The sequence below is a fragment of the Sapajus apella genome, unplaced genomic scaffold (assembly GCF_009761245.1).
Source record: "Sapajus apella isolate SASKATOON/1434 unplaced genomic scaffold, GSC_monkey_1.0 scaffold199, whole genome shotgun sequence".
NCBI classification, from domain to species: Eukaryota; Metazoa; Chordata; class Mammalia; order Primates; family Cebidae; genus Sapajus; species Sapajus apella.
This window is the reverse complement of record NW_022437139.1, coordinates 266,360-286,780: the sequence shown is the minus strand read 5'-3', so window position 1 is coordinate 286,780 and position 20,421 is coordinate 266,360. Positions and strand designations below refer to the sequence as shown.

The 20,421-nt window shown below is 39.9% G+C and overlaps 2 protein-coding genes and 2 long non-coding RNA genes across 5 annotated transcripts in view; 2 read left to right on the top strand and 2 right to left on the bottom strand.

Annotated features, from left to right (window-relative positions):
• LOC116543885 overlaps nucleotides 1-20,421 on the top strand; it is a 373,403-nt gene that overhangs the window by 95,463 nt on the left and 257,519 nt on the right. The window lies entirely within an intron of this gene.
• The window catches only part of LOC116543866 (zinc finger protein 429-like), a 785,602-nt gene that overhangs the window by 663,391 nt on the left and 101,790 nt on the right, over nucleotides 1-20,421 (bottom strand). The window lies entirely within an intron of this gene.
• Nucleotides 1-20,421, bottom strand: part of LOC116543871 (zinc finger protein 430-like) — a 50,105-nt gene that overhangs the window by 3,393 nt on the left and 26,291 nt on the right. The window lies entirely within an intron of this gene.
• Nucleotides 14,764-20,421, top strand: part of LOC116543894 — a 67,036-nt gene continuing 61,378 nt past the window's right edge. Inside the window, exon 1 of the long non-coding RNA XR_004265750.1 lies at nucleotides 14,764-15,432. This is a non-coding gene — a long non-coding RNA (uncharacterized LOC116543894). The remainder of the gene's footprint in view (nucleotides 15,433-20,421) is intronic.

Sequence of the window (20,421 nt, the reverse complement as noted above, 5' to 3'; positions counted from 1 at the left end):
ATGCACATACACAAAAATAAAACTTCTTAGCATTGTAATAACGATGCAAAAAACATTTCTAAAATTTGAAAGGTATTGCGTGAACCCGGGAGTCAGAGATTGTAGTGAGTTGAGATTATGCCATTGCACTCCAGCCTAGGCAACAGAGTGGGATTGTCTCAAAAAAAAAAAAAATCCTCTAAAATTTGAAAAGTAAAAGCATAGAAATCATTATAAGTATTTGTTAGTGAATATATGACATACATAATTAGGAGAAAAAATTTTTGAATGCAACTGAAGTTCATTTTTTTTTTTTTTTTTTGGCGACGGAGTTTCGCGCTTGTTACCCAGGCTGGAGTGCAATGGCGCAATCTCGGCTCACCACAACCTCCGCCTCCTGGGTTCAGGCAATTCTCCTGCCTCAGCCTCCTGAGTAGCTGGGATTACTGGCACGCACCACCATGCCCAGCTAATTTTTTTGTAGTTTTAGTAGAGACGGGGTTTCACCATGTTGACCAGGATGGTCTCGATCTCTTGACCTCGTGATCCACCCGCCTCGGCCTCCCAAAGTGCTGGGATTACAGGCGTGAGCCACCGCGCCCGGCCTGAAGTTCATTTTTTACCAGATTAAAATACATTGTTGTCTCTTTTAGAGGTTTTATGTAATCCCCCAGGTATCATCACGAATATATATCTATGCAGATAAAGAACTAAAAGCATATCAAGATAAGTATAAAAAAGACACAAACACAGAAAAATAGAAAATGAGGAACAAAGATACAAGAAGCAAATAAAAGATTTCTAAGTCTTCATAAGTGAAGAAAAATAAAATTCTTTTTAGACAAGCAAATGCTGAAAGAATACATTACCACCAGGCATGCCTTGCTAGGGCTCCTGAAAGAAGCACTAAATATGGGAAGAAAAAACCATTACCAGCCATTGCTGGTACAAAAAACACACTGACGTACAAAGATCCATGATGGTATAAAACAACCACATCAACAATTATGTAAAATAAGCAGCTAGCATCCCTTGGACAGACTCAAAATCACACATAACAATATTAGCCTTAATTATAATAGGCTAAATGCCTCAATTGAAAGACACAGAAGGGCACACTGCATAAAGAGTCATGACCCATTTGTGTGCTGTATTCAAGAGACCCATTTGACTGAAAAGAAAAGTAGGCTCAAAGTAAAAACATGGAGGAAAATTTACAAAGGAAATAGAAGCAGAAAAAAGGGTTGCAATCATAGTTTCTGACAAAACAAACTTTAAAGAGCAAGGAGCACCCAGATTCATGAAACACATTCTTAGAGACCTACAAAAAGACTTAGACTTCCACATAATAATAGTGAGCGACTTTAACACCTCATTGTTAATATTAAAGAGATCAATGAGACAGAAAGTAACAAGAATATTCAGAACTTGAACTCAGCTGTGGGTCAAGTGGACCTGACAGATAGCTACAGAACTCTACAGCCACAAACACCACAATACACATTCTTCTAAGTTCCACATGGCACTTACTCTAAAATTGATGACATAATTGGAAGTAAAACACTTCTCACAAATGCAAAAGAATTGAAATCATAACAAATAGTCTCTCAGACTATAGTGAAATCAAATTAAAACTCAAGAGTAAGACACTCACCACGTGTGATGGCTCATACCTGTAATCCCAGCACTTTAAAGAGGCCGAAGGTTGTGGATCGGGTGAGATCAGGAGGTTGGGATCAGCCTGGCCAACATGGTGAAGCCCCATGTCTGCCAAAAATACAAAAAATTAGCTGAGCAGGATGGCACATGCCTGTAGTCCTACCTACTCAGAAGACTGAGGTACAAGAATCACTTGAAGCCAGGAGGCAGAAGTAGCAGTGGGCCAAGATCATGCTACTGTCCTCCAGCCTGGGTGGCAGAGTAAGACTCCCATCTCAACCAAAAAAAAAAAAAAAAAAAAAAAAATCAAGAGTAAGAAATTCACTCAAAACCATACAACTATATGGAAATTGAGCAACCTGCCCCTGAATTTGACTTCTAGCCAAATAATACAATTAAATCAGAGGCCAGTATCTGCGGCCACACCCTTCTGACCATGCTTGATCTCAGAAGCTAAGTAGGATCGAGACTTGCTGAAACTTGGATAAGAGACCACCTGGGAATACAAGGTGCTGTAGGCTTTGGCTGGACACAGTGGCTCACACCTGTAATTCCAACACTTTGGGAGGCCGAAGCAGGCAGATCACCTGAGGTCAGGAGTTCAAACAAGCCTGGTCACCATGGCAAAATACCATCTCTACTAAAAATACAAAATATTAGCCAGGCATGGTGGTGGGTGCCTGTAACCACAGCTACTTGGGAGGTTGAGGCTGGAGAATCATTTCAATCTGGGAGGCAGAGGTTGCAGTGAGCTGAGATTACACCACTGCACTCCAGCCTGGGTGACAAGAGAACTCCGTCTCAAAGGAAAAACAATTATAAATCAAGAAATTCTTTGCAACCAATGAGAATGAAGAGACAAGGTACAGAATCTCTGGAACACAGCTAAAGCAGTGTTAAGGAGAAAATTTATAGCACTAAATACCCACATCAAAAAGCTAGAAAGAGCCAGGCATAGTGGCTCATGCTTGTAACCCCAGCACTTGTCAGAGGCTGAGGTGGGTGGATCACCTGAGGTCAGGAGTTCAAGACCAGCCTGGCCAATATGGGGAAACCAGTCTCTACTAAAAAAAATACAAAAATTAGCTGAGTATGGTGGTGGTCACCTGTAATCAATTCCAGCTACTTGGATGGCTGAGGCAGGAGAATCACTTGAACCTGGGATGCAGAGGTTGCAGTGGGCCGAGATGACGCCACTGTACTCCAGCCTGGGTGACAGAGCAAGACTCTGTCTCAAACAAAAAAAAGTATAAAACTAGAAATATCTCAAATGGAAACCATAACATCATAACTAAAAGTATGAGAAAACCAAGAGCAAACAAACCTTAAAGCTAGCAGAAGACAAGAAATAACCAGATTCAGAGTGGAAGTGAAGAACACACAGAGAAAAAATCCTTAAAAAAAAAAAAAAAAAAAATCAATGAATCCAGGAACTGTTGGGTTTTTACAAAATTAATAGACTGCTAACTAGACTAATTAAAAAATGAAGAATGCAACAGACAATAAAAATTGATAAAGGGGATATCACCACTGACACCATAGAAATAAAAACAACCTGCAGAAAATACTGTAAACACCTCTGTGCATACAAACTGGAAAACCTAGAGGAAATGGAAAATTCCTGGACATATCCATCCTTTGAAGACTGAACCAGGAAGAAGTTGAATCCCTGAATAGATGAATAACAAGTTCTGAAATTGAGGCACTAACAAATAGCTTACCAACAACAAAAAAATTTCAGGATCAGATAAATTTACAGCTGAATTCTACCAGAGGTATAAAAAGGATCTGTTATCATTTCTTCTGAAACGATTCCATATGATAGAAAAGGAGTGGCTTCTTTTTAACTCATTTTAGGAGGCCAGCATCATCCTGATATCAGGACCTGGCAGAGATAAAATGAAAAACAAACAAAACACACACACAAAAACTTCAAGCCAATATCCCTGATGAACATCAATGCAAAAATTCTTGGTAAAACACTGGCAAACTGAATCCAGCAGCACGTCAAAAAGCTTATCCACACAATCAACTCAGCTTTATTCCTGGGATGCAAGGCTGGTTCAACATATAAAATTTGATAAATATAATTAATCACATAAACAGATCTAAAGACAAAAACCACATGATTATCTCAATATATGCAGAAAAGGCCTTTGATCAAATTCAACATAATTTCGTGTTAAAAGCTCTCAATAAACTAGGTATTCATGGAACATACCTCAAAATAATAAGAACTATCTATGACAAACCCACAGCCAATATCATACTAAAAGGGCAAAAGCTGGAAGAATTCCCTTTGAAAACTGGCACCAGAGAAGGATGCCCTCTCACCACTCCTGTTTAACAAAGTATTGGAAGTTCTGGCAGGGAAATCAGGCACAAGAAATAAATAAGCGGTATTCAAATAGGAATTCAAAGTGTCTCTGTTTGCAGAGGACATGATCCTAGATCTAGCCCCACTGACTCAGCCCAAACCCTTCTACTTCTTCATCTAATAAAATCAATGTGCAAAAATTACAACCATTGCAATATACCAGCAATAAACAAGCAGAGAGCCAAATCAGGAATAAACTCCCATTCACAATTGCTTCTAAGAGAATAAAGCACCGAGGAGTACAGCTAACAAGGGAAGTGAAGGACCTCTTCAAGAACTACAAACCACTGCACAAGAAAATCAGGACACAAAAAAGAATCAATATTGTAAAAATGGTCATACTGCTCGAAATAATTTATAAGTTCAATGCTATTCTGACTAAACTATCATTACCATTCTTCAAAGAATTAGAAAAAAACTATTTTAAAATTCACATGAAACCCCAAAAGACCCCATATAGCCAAGAGAATCCTAATCAAAAAGAACAAAGCTGAAGGCATCATGATATGCAACTTGAAAGTATACTACAAGGCTGTAGTAACCGAAGCTGCCTGGAACTGTTATAAAAACAGACATAGACCAACTGAACAGAATAGAGAACTCAGAAATAAGACTGCATATCTACAACCATCTGATCTTTGAAAAACCTGACAAAAACAAGCAATGGGAAAAGGATTCCCTTTTAACGAATGGTGCTGGGAGAAGTGGCTAGTCATATGTAGAAAACTGAAACTAGACCCCCTTTCTTCCACTTAAACAAAAATTAGCTAAAGATGAATTAAAGACTTAAATGTGAAACCCAAAACTACAAGAACCCTAGAAGAAAATCTAGGCAGTACCATTCAGGACATAGGCATAGGCAAAGATTTCTTGATGAAAATGTCAAAAACAATTGCAACAAAAGCAAACATTGACATATGGGATCTAATTAAACTAAAGAGCTTCTGCACAGCAAAAGAAATTATCAGAGTAAACAGACACTCTACAGAATGGAAGAACATCTTAGCAATCTGTCCATCTGACAAAGGTTAATATCCAGAGTCTACAAATAACTTAAATTTACAAGAATTAACCCCATTAAAAAGTGAGCAAAGAACAAGAATAAATTTCTCAAAAGAAGACATTTATGTTTCAACAAACATGAAAAAAGGCTCAACATCAGTGGTCATTAAAGAAATGCAAATCGAAACCACAATGAGATACCATCTCATGCCAGTCAGAATGGTAAATTTTTTTTTTTTTTTTGAGACGGAGTTTTGCTCTCGTTACCAAGGCTGGAGTGCAATGGCGTGATTTCGGCTCACCGCAGCCTCCGCCTCCTGGGTTCAGGCAATTCTCCTGCCTCAGCCTCCTGAGTAGCTGGGACTACAGGCACGTGCCACCATGCCCAGCTAATGTTTTGTATTTTTAGTAGAGACGGGGTTTCACCATGTTGACCACGATGGTCTTGATCTCTTGACCTCGTGATCCACTCGCCTCGGCCTCCCAAAGTGCTGGGATTACAGGCGTGAGCCACCGCGCCCGGCCCAGAATGGTAATTATTAAGACAGCAAGAAACAACAGATTTTGGTGAGGCTATGGCAAATAGAAATGCTTTTACACTTTTGATGAGAATGTAAATTAGTTCAAACACTGTGAAAGCCAGTATGGCGATTCCTCCAAGACCTAGAACCAGATATACTATTGAAAACAGCAAGGCCGGGCGTGGTGGCTCAAGCCTGTAATCCCAGCACTTTGGGAGGCCGAGGCAGGTGGATCACGAGGTCAAGAGATCGAGACCATCCTAGTCAACAAGGTGAAACCTCGTCTCTACTAAAAATACAAAAATTAGCTGGGCATGATGGTGCATGCCTGTAGTCCCAGCTACTCGGGAGGCTGAGGCCGGAGAATTGCTTGAACCCAGGAGGTGGAGGTTGCGGTGAGCTGAGATCGTGCCATTGCACTCCAGCCTGGGCAACAACAGCAAAACTCCGTCTCAAAAAAAAAAAAAAAAAAAAAAAAACAAAACCCAGCAATCCCATTACTAGGTATATACCAAAGGAATGTAAATTGCTGTAGTATAAAGATACACGGATGTGTATCTTCTCTGCATCACAATTCATAATAGCGAAGACATGGAATCAACCCAAATGCCCATCTATGATAGACTGGATAACAAAAATGTTCTACATATGTACCATGAGATACTATGCAGCCACAAAAAGGAACAAGATCATGTACTTAGCAAAGACTGAGATGGAGCTGGAAGCCATTATTTTCAGCAGACTAAAACAGAAACAGAAACCCGGACACCACCTGTTCTCACTTATAAGTGGAAGCTGAAAATAAGAACACATGGACACATGGACGGAAACCACACGCACCGTGGCCTTTCTCAGAGGACAGAGACCATCAGGATAAATAGCTAATGCATGCAGGGCTTCACACGGAGGTAAGGGGTTAATAGGTGCAGGAAACCACCATGGCACATGTTTACTTATGTGACAAACCTGCACATCCTGCACATGTATCCTGGGATAAAATAAAATAAAATACAATGAAACTGGTAATAGTAACTTTGTATCTTTAAGCAATCATTTTAAAATAAACTACTTAATAAAAAAATGTAATCTCAGAACCTTTGGAGGCTGAGGAAGCTGATCACTTTAAACTCAGGAGTTTGAGACCAACCTAGACAACAGGGCAAAAAACTGTCTCTACAGAAAAAAGTACAAAAAACTATCCGGGATTGCGGTAGCAAATATTTGCAACCCAGCTATTCAAGAAGCTGAAATGAGATCATCCGAGTTTGGGAGGTTAAGGCTGCAGTGAGTCATGATCACGCCACTGCAAACCAGCCTGGTTGACAGAGAGACTTTATCTCAAAAAATAAATAAATTTACAAAAAAGAAAAGGAAATAAGACGCCTTAGTGGCTTAAGTTAAAAAGCATACACTTTGCTGTCTATAAGAGACACATTTTAGCATTGAGTCAAACAGGCTGAAATGAATAGAATTGAAAAAATTTATATTCCACGCAAATCAAAGTAAGCACAATTGAGTAAGGTGGTAATAATTATATTGGATATAATATGCTTTATGTCAAGTACTACCATAAGACAAACACAGTATTATATAATGGTCAAACGGGTCAATTTACCAGAAATCTATATCATTATCTATGTATATGTATACGTATATGTATATGTATATATAACATGAGGACTCCAAATTATATAAAACAAATTTTGGCAAAGGTGAAGCAAGAAAACATAGCAACATAATTGTAGAGATCAAGACCTTATTTGTAATAATATATAGAAAATTCGATAAAAGATCAATAAGAAAATATAAAACAGACATTATAGACCATATTAACTATTTTGCATATATAGGAATACCTGAGTGTAAAATTTATGAAGAAAGAAGTTTTATTTGGCTCACAATTCAGCAGACTGTGCAAGAAGAATGTAACAGCATCTGCTTCTGGTGAAGGTCTCAGAAAACAATCATGGTGGAAGACAAGGAGTAGCTGAACATATCACACGGTAAGAGACAGCAAGTATGAGGTGAAGGAGCCAGTTTCTTTAAATGAACCAGCTGTCATTTGAATTAATGGAGTGAAAACTTTCTCATGACCAGAAGCGTAGCGCGAAGGCATTCATGAGGAATTTGCCCCATGACCCAAGCACCTCCCATCAGGTTTCACATCTGACATTGAGGATTACACTGCAGTATGAGGTTTGCAAAACATGGACATCCAAACCATACCATAGACCAACTAGGCTTAACAGACATACACAAAACTTTTCAGTTAAAAGCAAGTACACAATATTCTTATTTGCACCTGATGTATTCTGTTAGGACACATAACACATCTTATTAAACAGCAGCTGGGTGTAGTGGTGATACCTACGATCCCAGTAATTTGAAAGATGAAGGTGAGAGGATCACTTGGGATCAGAAAATTGACACCAGCCTGAGTAACACAGTGAGACTCTGTCACTAAAAATACTCAAGAAGTTAGTGAGGCAAGGTAGTGCGTGTCTGCTGTCTCAGCTACACAGGAGGCTGATATGAAAAGATTACTTAAGTCAAGGAGGCTGAGGTTGCAGTGAGTCAAAATTATGTCAATATGCTCCAGCCTGAGTGACAAATATAATCCTGTCTCAAAATGACAATAAATAAATTTAAGAAGACCAAAATCATTCATTGTGTTTTCTGACCAAAACCAAATGAAGGTATAAATTAAAAGCAAAAGGCCGGGCAGTAGCTCGTGTGTGTAATACCAACACTTTGGGAGGCCTGGGTGGATGGATCACGAGGTCAAGAGATTGAGATCATTCTGGTGAACAGGTGAAACCCTGTCTCTACTAAAATTACAAATATTAGCTGGGCATGGTGGCACACACCTGTCATCCCAGCTACTCGGGAAGCTGAGGCAGAAGAATCGCTTGTACCCAGGAGGCAGAGGTTGCAGTGAGCCAAGATTGTGCCAAAAGAAAGAAAAAAAAAAAAAAGAAAGAAAAAAAAGCAAAAGTGAAACTGGCAAATGCAAGAATACCTAAAAACACGGGTTGAGTGTGGTGGCTCAAGACTCCAATACTAGCATTTTTGAAGGCCGGGCAGGAAGTTTGCTTGAGCTCAGAAGTTCAAAACTAGCATGGAAAATGTAGGAAAACCCTGTCTCTAAAAAAAAATAGTAAAAAAAAAAAGACACGCGTCAACATATTTTTGCCCAAGGGTCAATACAATTAATTTTGTTAAGATGTCGATACAAACTACAATGGTAAACAAATTCAATATAAACTCCTTAAAAATCCAATAGTACTATTTCTTTTCTTTTTCTTTTTTTTTTTTTTTTTTGAGATAAAGTCTTGCTCCGTTGCCAGGCTGCAGTGCAGTGGTGCAATCTCGGCTCACTGCAACCTCTGCCTCTGGGTTCAAGGAATTCTTCTGCCGCAGCCTCCTGAGTAGCTGGGACTACGGGCATGCACCACTGTGGCTCTCTAATTTCTGTATTTTAGGAGAGACAGGGTTTCACCATATTGGCCAGGCTGGTCTCTAACTCTTGACCTCGTAATGTGTCCGTCTCAGTCCCAAAGTGCTGAGATTACAGGCATGAGCCAACGTGACTGGTCTATACTTCTGAATTTTAAAACAATTAAAAGCTAAAAAACAGTGTGATACTGACACAATGGCAGATAAACAGACAAAAGGGCAGACTAGCTCAGAAATGAAGCCTTCTGTATAAGATGAAATGATCTTCCACAAAGTTGCCAGGAGCATACAATAGAGATCTTTTCAAAAAATAATACTTTAACTGGGTAACAACAGTGATAAAATAAAATTGAATCATTTCCTTGAACCATTTACAAAAAATATTTTATTTGTCTATTTATTTATTTATTTTGAGAGACAGAGTCTTGCTCTGTCACCCAGGATGAAGTACAGTGGTGTGATCTCGGCTCACTGCCTCCTGGGTTCAAGTGATTCTCCTGCCTCAGTTTCCCAAGTAGCTCAGACAACAGGCCCATGCCACCATGTCCAGCTTATTTTTTTATTTTCTAGTAGAGACCAGGTTTCACTATATGTTGGCCAGGGTTGTCTTGAACTTCTAATTTCGTGATCTGCCCACCTCGTCCTCCCAAAGTGCGGGGATTACAGGCATAAGCCATTGCACCCAGCCCATTTACTTTTCTGATACGGAGTCTCACTCTGTCACCAAGACTGGAGTGCAGTGGCACAATCTCATCTTACTGCAATTTCTGCCTCCTGGATTCAAACAATTTTCCTGCCTCAGCCTCCCGAGTAGCTGGGACTACAGGCATGCACCACCACACCCAGCTAATTTTTGTACTTTGTAGAGACAGGGTCTCACCATGTTGGACAGGCTGATCTTGAACTCCTGACAAGTGATCCACCCACCTTGTCCTCCCAAAGTGCTGGGTTAACAGGCATGAGCAACTGCACTTGGCCAAAAAATATTTTAAATAAAATGCTTAGACATAAAATAAATAAATAACTAGCAAATCTCTTAGAAAAAATACATGACATGGGTCTTGGCACCATTTCCTAAGATATGACATTAAATGCACATGCAGCAAAGAACAGAAACTTTTAATTACACTATACTTCAAAATTTCTGCACATTAAAAAAAAAAAAATTCTGCTCAGTGAGTTGGCGAATGTTAGCCACTAAAAAAAGTTCTATGCACTCCAGCCTGATAACAAGAGCGAAACTCCATCTCAAAAAAATAAAATAAAATTATAGAGTGAAAATGCCTTTTAGGAAATGGGTAAATATTTGCAGATCCCATGTGATACTAGTTAATATTGAGAATATATAAACAACTCTTAAAACTGAACAATAAATTTGAATAACTTGATTTAGAAATAAAATATTTGATCTAAATTTTCATCAAAAAAGATACCCAAATGGCTGGGCATGGTTGCTCATGCCTGTAATCCCAGCACTTTTGAAGGCCAAGGCCAGTGGATTACCTGAGGTCAAAAGTTCAAGACCAGCCTGGGCAACATGGTGAACACTGTCTCTGCTAAAAATGCAAAAACAATTAGCCAGGTGTGGTGGCATGCATCTGTAACCCCAGCTACACGGGAGGCTGAGGCAGGAGAGTCACTTGAACCTGGGAGGCAAAGGTTGCAGTGAGCCGAGATAGAGCCACTGCACTCCAGCCTGAGCAACACACCCAAATGGGAGACAAAAGATATGAAAATGAAAGCAAAATTAATGATTTGTAGAGAAACGCAAAAAAATTAAAATGAGGCCAGGTGCAGTGGCCCACATCTGCAATCCCGGCACTTTGGGAGGCCAAGGCAGGTGGATTACCTGAGGTCAGGAGTTCAAGACCAGCCTGGACAACATTGTGAAACCTCATTTCTACTGAAAATACAAAAATTAGCCAGGAGTGATGGCGGGTCCCTATAATCTCAGCTACTCCAGAGGCTGAGGCAGGAGAATCGCTCGAGTCCAGGAGACAGAGGCTGCAGTGAGCCGAGATTGCACCACTGCACTCCATTCTGGGCGACAACAGCAAGACTTGTCTCAGTAAATGAATAACAGTGAAACTCTGCCTAAATAAATAAATAAATAAAAGCCTCACACTTTCTATTGATGATGCAATGAAAATAAAACCTATGTTGATTGTTGGTAGGAAACAAGGATGCAGCCATTATTTTAAAATGTTATAAACGCTTCTTAAATAATTAAAAATGGAATTATCAAATACAGCAATCCCACTTCTGAATCTATATACAAAATATGCAACACATGACCCAGAAGACATATTTGAACATCCATGTTTGTGATACCAATATTCACAAAAGGCAGAAACAACCCAGGTGTCCCTTGATTTATAAACACATAAAAAATGTAATATATACATACAATGAATTATCACAGAAATCAAAGATTATCAAATATAATTATTATCAAAGAAATTTTGTCACATTTTAAGATAAACTTTGAAAATATTGTCACCTGAAATAAGTCAGTAACAAAATGATGAATGCTATATGATTCCACTTATGAGATATCTTAACTAGTCAAACTCATAAAACAGAAAGTGAAAGGGTGTTTATCATGGGCTGGGGAGAGGGTAAAACGGGTTCTTGTTATTTAAATGTATACTGGGTTTTAGTTTCTACAAGATGTAAAAGTTCTACAAGTTTTTCATACAACAATGTGAATATTATTTAGCATGTCTGATATGTACAGTTTCTTTTTGAGACAGGGTCTCACTCTGTCAACCAAGTTGAAGTTACAGTGGCACAATTATGGCTAACTTCAGCCTCAAACTCCTAGACTCAAACAATCCTCCCTTCAATCTCCCAAACAGCTAGGACCACATGTGCACACCACTATGCCTGGACTTTTTTTTTTTGAGACAAAGTCTTGCTTTGGCGCCAGGCACCAGGCTGGAGGGCAGTGGCATGATCTTGGCTCACTGCAACCTCCACCTCCCGGGTTCAAGCAATTCTGCCTCAGCCTCCCAAGTAGCTGGGACTACAGGTGCACGCCACCACGCCCAGCTAATTTTTGTATTTTTTTAGTAGACACGGGGTTTCACCATGTTGGCCAGGACGGTCTCAATCTCTTGACCTCGTGATCTGCCTGCCTCCGCCTCCCAAAGTGCTAGGATTACAGGTGTGAGCCACCGCGTCCGGCCTTGCCTGGACATTTTAAAATTTTTTTGTAGAGAGAGAATCACTGCGTGTTGCCCAGGCTGGTCTGAAAGTTTTGAGCTCAAATGATCCTCCTGTCTTGGCCTCCCAAAATCCTGGGATTATAGACATGAGCCACCACCATGTCTGGCCCTGAAATGTGCACCTAAGTAGATTTAAGATGCTAAATTTTATGTTATGCATTTTTACTGCTTTGTGTGTGTGTATGTGTGTGTGTGTGTGTGTGAGAGAGAGAGAGAGAGAGAGAGAGAGAGAGATGCAGTCTCGCTTTGTCATCCAGGCTGGACCACAGTGGTGTGATCTCGGCTCACTGCAACCTCTGACTATGAAGTTTAAATGATTCTCCTACCTCAGTCTCCTGTGTAGCTTGGATTACAGGCATATGTCACCATGCCTGGATAATTTTTGTATTTTTAGTAGAGACAGGGTTTCACAATGTTGGTCAGACTGGTCTGGAACTCCTGACCTCAAGTGATCTGCCTGCCCTGGCCTCCCAAAGTGCTAGGATTATAGGCATGAGCCACCGTGCTGGCCTGTTATGTGTTTTTACAATTAATTTTTCAAAAAAAAAAAAAGAATTACAAATCTTCTAAAAAATTACCTTCAAATCACAAAAATGTTTCTCTCAAAGAAAATATATATTCATTATTAGACACGTGGTGAACATAAGAAGTGATGAAAATATTCCCATGACTACTCACATGCAGACAAGATAGCCACTAAAAATCAGCCAAGAAAGAATATATACAAGATAAACCATAACCAACACTGGGGTCATATTTATAGATAACCACATAAGTCATCTGATTGTAACAGACATATAGCTGATTTATCTCTCAATTAAACCTCACATTGACTTAAAGTGTACACGCAGAATTGCAAATTGGCTAAAATTATTATATATAAGGAAAACTAAAAAACACAATAAGCTGATGTTAAGAAACCTACATTAAAAAATCACTATTATGAAACTACAACAAAAAGAGACATGTTTACTTATAAAATCTGGTATGCAACACTGATTTACCAAGAAAAGAGAACTGTCTGCATAGCGGCTCATGCCTGTAATCCCAGCACTTTGAGAGGTCAAGGTGGGTGGATCACATGAGGTTGGGAGTTTGAGACCAGCCTAATCAACATGGAGAAACCCTGTCTTTACTAAAAATACAAAATTAGCCAGGTGTGGTGGTACGTGTCTCTAATCCCAGCTACTTGGGAAGCTGAGGCAAAAGAATCACTTGAACCAGAAGGCAAAGGTTGCAGCGAGCCAAGATGGTGCCACTGCACTCCAGCCTTGTCAGCAAGAGCAAAACTCCGTCTCAAAAAATTGTCTAATTGTCTACATAACTACAATATTTGTACACTGATGTAAAGCAGGTACTTCAAATAATTGGCATGCACTGCGTGGCAGTAAAATTTCACAAAACATGCAGTACAATTATAAACAGAATATTCTAATGAGAAACTTTTAATAAATAAGCATGTAAAAGAAATGTGATAATTTTTATGGTTTAAATATATGCTGTTCTTACACAAAATGAAAGTGCTGTAATCCAATATTACAGGCAAAGAATAGCAGTATATTGCTAAATTCTTGTATTTTTCAGAATAGAGTTAGAGCCTCTGACATGTAAAACAAATATTTAGAAATATGTTATCATTTAGATATATGCTGAAGAAACTGGGTTAAAATTCTATAATTCCTTTTTTACCTGCAACAAACTTAAATTTATAAGTAACCATTTTAGTAATATGAAGTGCCTACCAATTATCTAATTTACTTCACGCATAACATGTAAAATTCTAGCATATTGTCTTAAATGACTGAATCTAATTATTACAGACAAGTTTGAAATGGAAAATAGAGAGTAAAAATGTATAGAAAGAGTAACATCAGTGACATTAAAAAATAAAAGGTGCGGCCGGGCGCGGTGGCTCAAGCCTGTAATCCCAGCACTTTGGGAGGCCGAGGCGGGTGGATCATGAGGTCAAGAGATCGAGACCATCCTGGTCAACACGGTGAAACCCCGTCTCTACTAAAAATACAAAAAATCAGTTGGGCATGGTGGCGCGTGCCTGTAATCCCAGGTACTCAGGAGGTTGAGGCAGGAGAATTGCCTGAACCCAGGAGGCGGAGGTTGCGGTGAGCCGAGATAGCGCCATTGCACTCCAGCCTGGGTAACAAGAGTGAAACTCTGTCTCAAAAAAAATAAAAATAAAAATAAAAGGTGCTCGTTTTCTACGTGCGGTGGCTCATGATTTTAATTCCAGGACGTTGGGAGCCAAAGCAGTTGGATCATGAGGTCCAGAGATCAAGACCATCCTGGCCAACATGGTGAAACCCCGTCTCTACTAAAAATACAAAAATTAGCTGGGCATGGGGACATGCACCCGTAGTCCCAGGTACTTGGGAGGCTGAGGCAGGAGAATGGCTTGAACCTGGGAGGCAGAGGTTGCAGTGAGCAGAGATCGTGACACTGCACTCCAGTCTGGTGACTGAGAGAGACCCTGTCTAAAAAAAAAGAAAAAAAGAGAAAGAAATAAAACGTGCTCTATTTGATTATTCTCCCCACAGCAAAAAAAATTTTCAGTCATCCCTGACAAAAATGCCTTTAAGAGAGAGTCAGGCATCATGGCTCACATGTGTAATGACAGCTACATGGTACAGTGAGGTTGGAGAATTTCTGCAGCCCAGGATTTCAAGAGCAGCCCAGGTGATAAGCAAGACCCCATCTCCAACGTGCATGCCTTTAAGAGTGCTTTGAGACCCAGGGAGGGAGCTGTGAAACTCTGCTGAAGCCCAACATTGAGGAGTGGTCCTTTTCAGAGGGCAGGTCCTCATTCAGGAGGGAAACTACAGAATCCCTGGTCTTACAGATTAAGAAATGGCCCAACCAACCTGGTCCCACTGAGAATTCTGAAGTTAACTCTGTAACCATCCCAACCTTCTCCCAGTTAGTCTAGGAGAGGTCCTGCCCTTCGGGAGACTTGGAGGAAGATATCTATTTGCAGCCATGCAGGCAGGCCTACAGACCTTGTTTTCACTGTGGTCCCTAAAGCAGTTCAATGACTCAGTCCAGCTCTCTGAGCCACAGTTCATGACCAGTTTTGCCTAAATATAAACCCGCACAATGACCTGAGGAAACCCTCTCTGGTACTCATTGAAAGCCATACTCATTTACATCCTGATACAAGGGCCATTATATATGGACCCGACTACAGAAACGTGCCCTAGTGTCTGCTCAGTAGATAAAAGTCCTGAAGGATATTCAAACTGTCCAAAAAATAAAATGGGAATTACAATCATCCAAGCCCTCTGTAACAAGCCACCTAAAGGTGGACCCTAGTGCAGAACCAGCAGCCTTGTGACCAAGCCACAATCCCTCCACTACAAACCCAGAGGGCATCCCATTACCCTAGGGACACAACAGGAAAAGATCTTTACCTCCTGAAACCAGTTTATAAAAGCTTACAGAGTTGCAGTTCCTTCAAATTCACAGATACCAATATAAAACTATATTGTGCCCACTGTCAATGCTTCTATTTTAATGTAGCACTGGAGGTGTGTGGCGCAAGAAGTAGAAAAAAACATTTTAAAAAAGCCGTTGTAATTGAAGACAACTAAGTAAAAAGTTGCTGTTTGTGGATCGTATGATCTTATAAGTACATTAAAATTTGTCTAAACTAATACATGCAGTCAGTAACTTAACAAAATATAAAATTAACATACAAGTTATGGTTCCATACACTTAAACTACCTCATACAATAAAGAAAAAATATCATGTTTATAATAGCATTAAAATAGGCCAAGCGCAGTGGCTCACGCCTGTAATCCCAGCACTTTGGGAGGCTGAGGCAAGGGGCTTATTTGAGGTCAGGAGTTTGAGACTAGCTTGGCCAACATAGTGAAACCCCGTCTCTACCAAAAATAAAAATAGTAGCCAGGCGTGATGGCAGGCCCCTGTAGTCTCAGCTGCTCGGGAGGCTGAAGAAGGGGAATTGCTTAAACCCAGGAGGCAGAGGTTGCAGTGAAATGAGATCGCGCCAGTGCACTCCAGCCTGAGAGGCAGAGTGAGCCTCTGCTGGAAGAAAGGTCGTGGCACGGCCTGCTTATTTGGTGCAGAAAGAAAGAGCTTATGGAACACCACGCTTGGTGCTCAAGGGAGGAACGCCTCTTGGAATCACAGAATGCGAACAGACTTGCTGGCTTCTATCGATGACCTCTCTAGGATGTTTACTAAAGAAATACAGAATAGAATTTATTATACGCACCTCAAAGGAAAGCCAAAGCACCCTAGCTATCTCTGCCCACACCCCTACCGTATTTTTGCTTTCCGTTGCACACCATAAATGATGTGGGTCTCCAGAGCTTGGGGCCTTTGCAGCCTCCATACTTGGGTTGGCCCCCTGGTCATGTACTCTTAAATTGTCTTTTCACATTTCTCTGTCTCCACCATTCTTTGCAACCCCCACAGTCTGTGTCAGGGCTGGTCCCCAACAGACTGTCACAAAATAATAATAACAGCATTAAAATAATAATTTTCTGAGAACAAATTTAACCAAGAAGTTAAAAAATCTTACCAGTGAAATATGTAAGATTTCAATGCAATAAATTAAAGAAGACAAAAATGAATTTGAAAATATTTCATGTCAGCTGGGTGCAGTGGCTTATGCCTGTAATCCCAGCACATTGGAAAGCTGAGGCGGGCTGATCACGAGGTCAGGAGATCAAGACCAGCCTGGACAACATGGCAAAACTATGTCTCTACTAAAAATACAAAAACTAGCTAGATGTGGTGGCACATGCCTGTAATCCCAGCTACTCGGGAGGCTGAGACAGGAGAATTGCTTGAACTCGGGAAGCGGAGGTTGCAATGAGCCGAGTCATGCCATTGCACTCCAGCCTGGGTGACAGAGCAAGACTGTCTCCAAAAAAACAAAAACAAAAAAAGTCTAGGAATTGAAAAAATAAGTACTGTTAAAGTGCCATATTATCTAAAGTAATCTATACATTCAATGAACTCCCTATGAAAATTCCAGTAGCATTGTTTTCACAGTAATAGAAGACATAATTCTAAAATTTACAAGAAACTATGGATACACTTCAAATAGCTAAAGCATTTTTGAGAAAAAAGAACAAAGCAGAGGGTCATCATAATTTACAATGTAAAACTATATTTTTAAGACTATACTAATACAGAATGGAATATGCAGAAAAATTAACAAACCACTAATGGAACAGAAACCACTACTCACACATTTTATACATGATGCAAAAAGAGAACTAAAAACTAGTTAAAATAGAGTTTTTCAAAATTATGCAGATATTTGTGTGTCCCCAAAAACAATGAAAAAGCAAATAGTACGGTCTCTTTTTTTTAAGATGGAGTCTCGCCTGTCACCCAGGCTGAAGTACAGTGGCACAATCTCAGTTCACAGCAACCTCCGCCTCCTTGGTTCAAGTGATTCTCCTGCCTTAGCCTGCTGAGTAGCTGAGATTACAGGCACATGCCACCACACCTGGCTAGTTTTTGTATTTTTAGTAGAGATGGGGTTTCACCATGTTGTCCAGGCTGGTCTTGAACTCCTGACCTCGTGATCCGCCTGCCTAAGCCTCCCGAAGTGCTGACATTACAGGTGTGAGCCACTGCACCTGGCCAGATTACCACCTTTAGCTGACCATTTGCTCTAACCTATATAACCAATCTCCTCTCCTACCCCCTTTGCCTAACTCCTTTCTTGAACAGAATACCACTGACCCCATAAAAATACAAACCATCAGAAAATACTATGAACATCTCTTTGCACATAAACGGAAAAATTTAGAAGAAATGGATAAATTACTAGACACATATACCATCCCAAGATTGAACCAGGAAAAATTTGAATCCCTGAATAGACCAATAACACGTTCTGAAATTAAGGCAGTAATAAATAGCCTACAAAATAAAAATGCCCAGGGGCAGATGGATTTACAGCTGAATTCTACCAGAATCACAAACAGGAGTTGGTACCATTTCTTCTGAAACTATTCCAACTGATAGAAAAAGAGGGACTCCACCCTAACTCATTTTATAAGACCAGCATCATTCTGATACCAAGGTCTGACAGAGATATAACAACAAAACTTCAAGCCAATATCCCTGATAAACACTGATACAAAAATTCTCAATAAAATACCGGCAAACCAAATCCAGCACCACATCAAAAAGCTTACCCACTGCGATCAAGTCAGCTTCATCCCTGGGATGCAAGGCTAGTTCAACATACACAAATCAATAAATGCAATTCTTCACATAAACTAAAAAAAAAAACCCACAGTTATATCCATAGATGCAGAAAAGGTCTTTGACCAAATTGAACATATCTTCATGTTAAAAATACTCAATAAACTAAGTATTTATGAAACATACCTCAAAACATTAAGAGTCATTTATGACAAACTCACAGCCAATATCACACTGAAAGGGCAAAAGCTGGAAGCATTGGCACAAGACAAGAATGCCCTCTCTCAGAACTCTTAGTCAACATAGTATTGGAGGTTCTGGCCAGGGAAATCAGGCAAGAGAAATAAATACGGGTATTTAAATGGGAAATCAAACTGTCTCTGTTTGCAGATGACATGATCTCATATGTAGAAAGACCCATTGTCTTAGCCCAAAAGCTTTTTCAGCTGATAAGTAGCTTCAGCAAAGTCTCAGGATACAAAATCAATGTGCAAAAATTACAAACATTTCAATACATTAACAATAAACAAGCAGAGAGCCATATCATGAATGAACTTCCACCCACAATTGCTACAAAGGGAATAAAATACCTAGGAATACAGCTAGCAAGGGAAATAAAGGACCTCTTCAAGGAGAACACAAACCACTGCTCAAGGAAATCAGGACACAAACAAATGGAAAAATATTCCATGCTCATGATTAGAAATAATCAATATTGTAAAAATGGCCATACTGCCAAAAGTTATTCAATGCTTATCCCACTAAACTGCTACTGACATCTTTCATAGAATTAGAAAAGACTATTTTAAAATTCATGTGAAACCCGAGACCCCATATAGCCAAGGCAATCCTAAGCAAAAAGAACAAAGCTGGAGGCATCATGCTGACTTCAAACTACACTACAAGACTCTAGTAACTAAAACAGCCTGGTACTGGTAAAAACATACACATAGAGCAATGAAAAAGAATGCAGGACTCAGAAACAAGACTGCCTATCTACAACCATCTGATCTTTGAAAAACCCGACAAAAACAAGCAATGAGGAACAAATTCCCTATTTAATGAATTGTGCTGGGAGAACTGGCTAGCCATAGGCAGAAAACTGAAAACAGAACCCTTCCTTGCACTTGTATAAAAATTAACTCAAGATGGATTAAAGACTTAAATGTGAAACCCAAAACTATAAAAACCCTAGAAGAAAATCTAGGCAATGCTATTCAGGACATAGGCATGAACAAAGATTTTATCATGAAAACATCAAAAGCAACTGCAACAAAAGGAAAACTTGACAAATACAATCTAATTACACTAAAAACCTTCTGCATGACAACAAAAAAACTATCATTAGAGGGAAAAGACAATCTACAGATTGGGAGAACATTGTTGCAACCTATTCATCTGACAAAGGTTAATATCCAGAGTCTAAAAGGAACTTAAATTTACAACAATAAAACAACCCCATTAAAAAGTGGCAAAGAAAATGAACAGACACTTTTCAATAGAAGACATTTATGTGGCCAAAAAACAAACAAAGCTCAACATCAGTGATCATTAGAGAAATGCAAGTCAAAACCAGAACTGGATACTGTAAGGCTGGTTGCCTTGCCAGGAGCTCGGACACACCCACCCGCGTCTGGGCCCGTCACATCCCTCCACCTAGCACTTAGTCTAGCTCTGTGCTAAGTGGCTCTCCCAACTACAGAAACACACCCACCCCTGCACTCAGCACCAAACTCTGCACCCGGGACCTAGCTCTGCCACTTTCAAAACTCGCCTCACCACCCGCCGACCAATGGCAACCCGCCCCGTCTCAGTACCGCTCCCCATAACCAATCAAGGCATCCCTCTCCCGCTCACTAAAGCTATAAAAACCCTACACCTCAGGAAGTCAGCGCAACTTCTCTGGCCCCCCTTTCCCGGACCATAGAACCTTGCCCTGGAGTTGAATAAATTGGAATTTAATTGTTCTTATACTGGCCTCAGTTTCCTCATTTT